Genomic DNA, 6,856 nt, shown 5'->3' with positions numbered 1-6,856 from the left:
TAAGAACATACAGAGGAAGACATGAAAGCCTTCCTTTTCAATCTTGCTGTACTCTCTACCTACATAGCTATATCTGTATATCAAAAATTATTTTTTAATCCGTTATTTAATATCTAAGTGCTTCATACTGATGTTATTCAGGCTGTTTAAATAATCCCCCCAAAGTGGCCAGGCAATGAAATATAAGGACAATAAGACTAAAGAAATATTAACTCCCTGAACAATCCTCTCTGTGACAACTGTGGGAGTATTTTGATAACTGTTGGCAGCAGGACACTGCATGTGATGTGGGGAAGGAAACCTTGGCATTCAAACAAGCAAATGGTTTGGCGACAGTTTATTAAATTTCTGCCATGCCTGCAAATGCCAGTAGCAATTTCTCAGACTGCAGAATTGCTACACGTGACAGGTTTGAGAATGTTGCACAATTGTCATCAAATAATTGATGACATCTTTCAAAATTAAAAATTATGTGAACACTGAATAATCGTCACTATTAAAAGCTCTACTGGAGTTTACATTTTTACTTGTGCATTTAGGATGCTACTTTGCAATAGAATCTGAAAGTAAGAAAAACATCTAAGTAAAATTATTCAGTCATTTTAGTAGGTTTCTCTCAAACCTATCAGACTATTGAATCTTCTTTTAAAAAATCCCATTTCTCCTTAAGTTTACAGCTATCAATCCTTACACTTTAAAAGACTTCAGATCAATATCTAAAATTATATCTTAAGGAATTAGAATAGAAGAGTAAACTAATACCAAAGTTAGTAGAAAGAAAGACAGGATAAAGATTCGTGCAAAAACAAATAAAATAGACACTAGAAAAATAATACAGAAAATCTATAAAAATAAAAATTGATTCTTTGAAATATAAGCAAAACTGGCCAACCTTTAGCTAGACTGACAAAGAAAAGGGAAAATACAAATTACTGAAACCAGAAATGGAAGAGGGTACATTATTAACCTTAAAGAAATAAAAACAATTACACTATGAACAACTGCCTACGTGTGCCAACAAATTACAAGAAATGGGCAAATTCCTAGAAAGGCACAACTGCCAAAACTGACTCAAGAAGAAATAGCAAATCTAAGTCTATAACAAATAAAAAGCTCAAATTAATAATTTTTAAATTTCCCACAACTTAAAAGCTAGTCCAGATAGCTTTACTGGTGAAGTCTGCCAGGCATTCAGAGAATGAATAGAAATTCTTTTTTTTTTTTTTTTGATTTGAGGGTAATGTGAGAGTACAAACAACCAAGTCACAATATTTGAATGTGTTGAAGTCACAATATTTGAACATGCTGAGTAGAATCCCACTCGTAGTTATGTCCTGCACCCAAAAAGTGTGTCATACACCCTCACATTGTGCTCATTCAGTGGGAGCACCTCAAACCCCCCCTCCCCCCTCCCTCATTTCCCCTGCCCTAAACTTGAATTGAAAGTTTTTCTTCTCTGTGGGTAGGAATTTGATCATCTACTGGCTTCATTGAGTATTGAGTACATTGGATATTTGCTTTTCTATTCTTGTGATACTTTACTGAGAAGAATGTGTTTCAAATCCATCCAGGTTAATACAAAAGATGGGAAGTCACTGTCTTTTTTATGACTGCATACTATTCCATGGTGTGCATATACCACAGTTTGTTAATCCATTCCTGAGTTGATGGGCATTTAGGTTATTTCCACATCTTGGCAATTGTAAACTGAGCTGTGATAAACAATCTAGTGCATATGTCCTTATGAGAAAAGGATTTTTTTTCTTCTGGGTGCTTAGTAATGGGATTGTGGGGTCAAATGGGAGGTCTAATTTGAGTTCTTTCAGGGTTCTCCATACTTCTTTTCAAAGAGGCTACATTAGTTTATAGTCCTACCAACAGTGTGAAGTGTTCCCCTCTCTTCACATCCATGCCAACATTTGCAACTTTGGGATTTGGTGACGTAGGCTAATATTACTGAGATTAGATGATATCTCAGAGTAGATTTGATTTGCATTTCTCTGATCATTAGGGTTGATGAGCATTTTTCCCTGTTTGTTAGCCATTTGTCTATCTTCATCAGAGAATGTTCTATTCATGTCTCTTGCCTACTAATAGATGGGATTGTTAGCTCTTTTTTTGTTGATTAATTTGAGTTCTCTATAGATCCTAGTTATCAAGCCTTTGTCAGATTTATAATATGCAAATATCTTTTCCCATTCTGAAGGTTGTCTATTTGCCTTGATTGTTGGGTCCTTAGTTGTACAGAAATGAATAGCAATTCTTTACAGACTCTTCCAAAAGATAAAAGAGGAGGAAACACTTTCCAATTCATTTTATGATACCGGAATTATGCTGACATTACCAAACCCGACAAAGACATCACAAAAAAAGAACTTTTAAAAAAACTATAGACGGCTCGGCGCCTGTGGCTCAAGCGGCTAAGGCGCCAGCCACATACACCTAAGGTGGCAGGTTCGAATCCCCAGCCCGGGCCCGCCAAACAACAATGATGGCTGCAACCAAAAAATGGCCGGCGCTGTGGCGGGCGCCTGTGGTCCCAGCTACTTGGGAGGCTGAGGCAGAAGACTCGCTTGAGCCCAGGAGTTGGAGGTTGCTGTGAGCGTGATGCCACGGCACTCTACCCAGGGGGATAGCTTGAGGCTCCATCTCAAAAAAAAAAAAAAAAACAAAAAACTATAGACCAATATCCCTTAGTAACATAAAGGCAAAAATTACTCAACAAATACTAGTAAACTGAATCCTGGAGCATATAAAAAGATTATCCCCTGACCAAATGGGATTTATCCCAAGAATGAAAGTACAATTTAACATATGAATATAATCAATGTGTAATACACTGTATAATAAAGAAAAAAAAAACACATGATCATCTCAACAAATGCAGAAAAGATATTTGACAAAATCCAACACCTTTTCTTTGCTCTTTTTTTCTTTTTAAACATCTTGCTGGTAGACAACCCACACCCTTTCATGATAAAAACACTCAACAAACTATCAATAAAAGGAAAATTTCTCAACCTGATAAAGGACATACATGAAAACATCTAACATCACACTCAATAGTGAAAGACTAAATACTTTCCCCTAAATCAAGAACAAGAAAGAAAAAGATGTTTATTTTTCTCTTTTCTGTTTAACATTTCGCTAGAGGTGGTGTTCAGGAAAATTTGACAAGTCCATCTGGATTGGAAAGGAAAAAGTAAGATCTCTACTTGATCTTGTATCTAGAAAATCCTAAGGAATCTACCATTGGAATAAAAGAGTACAGCAAGGTTGCAGGATATGAAATCAATATACAAAAAAGAAATCGGTTGTATTTCTATGAGTGAGCAATGAAAAATCTGAAAATAAAATTAACAAAACAATTCCACTTACAATAGCATCAAAAATAATAAATTACTTAGCTATAAATTTAGCAAAATAAGTACAAGAGTTGTACACTGAAAACTACAAAACATTGTGGAAAGACATTGATAAATGGAAAGATATGCCACGTTCATGGATGAATAGGCTTTGTAGTCCTCACTGAAAAATGCTGTGAAAAGATTTGGTTAAATGCCAGGAGCTTTTTCTTAATTAAGAATCTCAGTCAACGTGTTGGAGGTTGCGAATGCAGAAAGAGGAAAGGGGGTGTAGAAAAGAGACACGTGATGTAAAGGCAGGCTAAGAGGGGAGCATAAAAAGGAAGAGATGATCTTATCAACCCTAGATCATCTGCCACAATCATGTCATCTCTTTCCTCTGCCTCCCTAGATCCCTGTCTATTCTAACATTCTCGACTCACTGGGATAAAATAAAGTATACTTTTCAACAGAGAGAGACATTGAGATTCGGCGACTAGGGGTGGGGAAAAAATCTGTAGTAGGTAAGATCACTTGTATTAACAACTTTCTAACAGTAATATTATTAGAAGAATGCTTAATCTTCTTTTTTCCTGAATGTGAAGACTCAAATATAAGAGCAGTCTAGTTTTACAGTTGAGAATGTCTTTAAAGTCATATCTCTCAGTCTCCTTTTCCATAAGTGAGGATCTAAGCTTCAGATTAGGTGGCTTATCTGAGACTGTCTCTAGGGGGAAAAAAACCCAACTCATTGCTTCTGGAATGGCCAGTGTATCTCCACCTTTGATTTTCAGTACTCCAGGATGTGGAATCCTCATCCTAGGAAGGAATGACAAGGATGGCACTTCCGCCGCAAGCTCTAACCCTGCATCCTGCTTATTAAACATCATCGCCCCAAGGTGCATTTTCAAAGCCTCCATTGTTCCCCACCCTTGCGTGCACTGGCTCCAAGCCAGCAGACAAGCATTTGAACTTCTGTCTCTGTGATGATTCCTAGCACGTCAGGGAATTAACAGCCTGGCCTTCTTTATAATGTTATGCTTCCAGGAAAAGAAATATTTTTGAAAACTGGTCCCGTTCCCAGGAGCACTCACGTCTATAAAGCATAAAGCCAGCCTTATCATTCATTTTAAACTCATCCACCTGGTTTAAAGGGGACAGATCCAAGAACACAGTGTAATTCCTGAATCTTTGGGAGTGGAAAGTTAGAATTCTGTTCCTTGTCCATTGTATCCAGTTTTTGCTATAGCAAAGTAGATTAAGTTTATGCATGTTCTCTGACCCCTTCTCAAGAATTTCTAGAGACAAGACAGTGCAGTAGAGATGCTGGTAAGCAAATTATTTTAAGTACAGAATTTCCTCATCATTAAGAATTTGATTGTGGGCGGTGCCCATAGCACAGTTGTTAAAGCACCAGCCATATACACAGAGGCTGGATGGTTCAAACCCTGGCCAGGCCAGCTAAGTAACAATGACAACTGCAACAAAAAATAGCTGGGCATTGTGGTGCCATCTAATTGGGAGGCTGAGGCAAGAAAATTGCTTAAGCACAAGAGTTTGAGGTTGCTGTGAGCTGTGACGCCATAGCACTCTGCCAAGGGCAATATAGTAAGACTTTGTCTAAAAAAAAAAAAAATTGATTATGCAAAAATACAGTGGGTGTTGTGGCCCATGCCTATAATCCTAGGACTCTGGTAGGCTGAGGCAGAGGATCCCTTGAGCTCAGGAGTTCAAGACCAGCTTGAGCAAGAACAAGACCCTGTCTCTGCTAAAAATAGAAAAGTTAGCCAGGTGTTGTGGCAGGCACCTGTAGTAGGAGCTACTCAAGAGGCTAAGGTAGGAGGATTGAACCCAGGAGTCTGAGGTTGCTGTGAGCTAGGCTGACACCATGGTCCTCTAGCCTGGGCAACAGAGTGAGACTGTGTCTCAAAATATTTTATTTGATTTTGTAAATATATATGAACATTTACATAAACATATCAGAGAAAAATGTTTTCAGTATACAGAGTAAACACCAAATAAATCACAAGCAGCCTGTTTGCTATATGCACTCCTATTTATCTGCCTTAAGTTGGAGGACATACTGAATTCTGTACTTCAAAATGTACCTTTGGCCGGGCACAGTGGCTCGCACCTGTAATCCTAGCCCTCTAGGAGGCTGAGGCAGGTGGATTGCTTAAGCTCAGGAGTTTGGGACCAACCTGAGCAAGAGTGAGAGCCTATCTCTACTACTACTACTACTAATAAAAAAAATTAGCTGGGCATCGTGGCAGGTGCCTGTAGTCCCAGTTACTCAGGAGGCTGAGGCAGGAGGATGGCTTGAAGCTAGGAGTTTGAGGTTGCTGTGAAGCCATGGCACTCTACCCAGGGAGACTCTGTCTGAAAAAACAAAACAAAATAAAACAAAAACAAACAAAATTGATGCCTTGAAGTCTAAGTCTAAAGAAAAAGGGGCACAGTCTATTTGATCTTTTTTTCTGTACTCCCAGCAAATTAACAATTCAAAGGACTGTTTTAAAGTTGTGTTTTTCTTCGTTGGTGCAATAGCAGAAATATTCTGTTGGCAGATAGGCAGAGTAATAGAATCAAATACTAAAATCTCAAGTATTACTGTTTGCCAGTTTGGCCACATAAATCAAAACCTTTAAAAACACCTAAATTTTCTACTCACCAAGCACTCTGAGGGAATAATTAGACACATACATAAGAACGTGCATCCAGCTTTCTTTATAATGTTGAAATATCAAAATACCTACAAGTAAGTTTTAAAAAGGGAGGGTCTGCTAAAGAAGTTACACACCTACAATGAACACAGCATGCCATTAGGACCAACATTATAAACTGGTTGATTTGGGAAGATGATTATAAGAATGAAAGTAACATGGCACAGCTGTAGGGCAAAGTGTTCAGATACAAATAAACCTGGAATCATGTCCTTGTTCTGCCACTGGCCAGCTGGGTGACCCAGGCAATTTACTGGGTCTCACTCCAACCTTCAGTTCCTTTGTGCATAGACTCAAATGTGATAATAAAAATGCAATACTTAGCAATGACACTAGCAAATAGAAATATTGCAGCTTAGAAGTAACATTGCCTTGAAGAAAGATATCATTAGGTATTTAAAAACTTATAATACAATCACACACTTATACAAAAGATGCATAGATGTACATATTCATCCATTAGCCAAATATTTATCAAGCACTTACTGACAACACTCTGTTGTAAAGAGTTATAGTAAAGAAGTTATAATAGTGAGGCAGAAATCACACAGACCCCAAGCCTTCACAGAGTCCTGCCTATGACTGATTGTGATCAATGAAGTATAAAATTCCAGCTCTGATGCAAATGATGAAGGGGATAATGCGTGTTCGAGGTAGAGGGGTTTGATCCCACTAGGAAAGGCAGGGAAGTTTCTAAAGGAAATGGCAGTTGAATGAAGGCCTCTCATCTAGATGAGATGAATATAAAGGAGGCACAGGCTCGGCGCCTGTGGCTCAAGTGGCTAAGGC

Source organism: Otolemur garnettii, unplaced genomic scaffold (genome assembly GCF_000181295.1).
Source record: "Otolemur garnettii isolate 467f Iridium unplaced genomic scaffold, OtoGar3 scaffold00009, whole genome shotgun sequence".
NCBI lineage: Eukaryota > Metazoa > Chordata > Mammalia > Primates > Galagidae > Otolemur > Otolemur garnettii.
The sequence above is the reverse complement of the archived record's forward strand: the minus strand, read 5'-3'. Positions refer to the sequence as shown.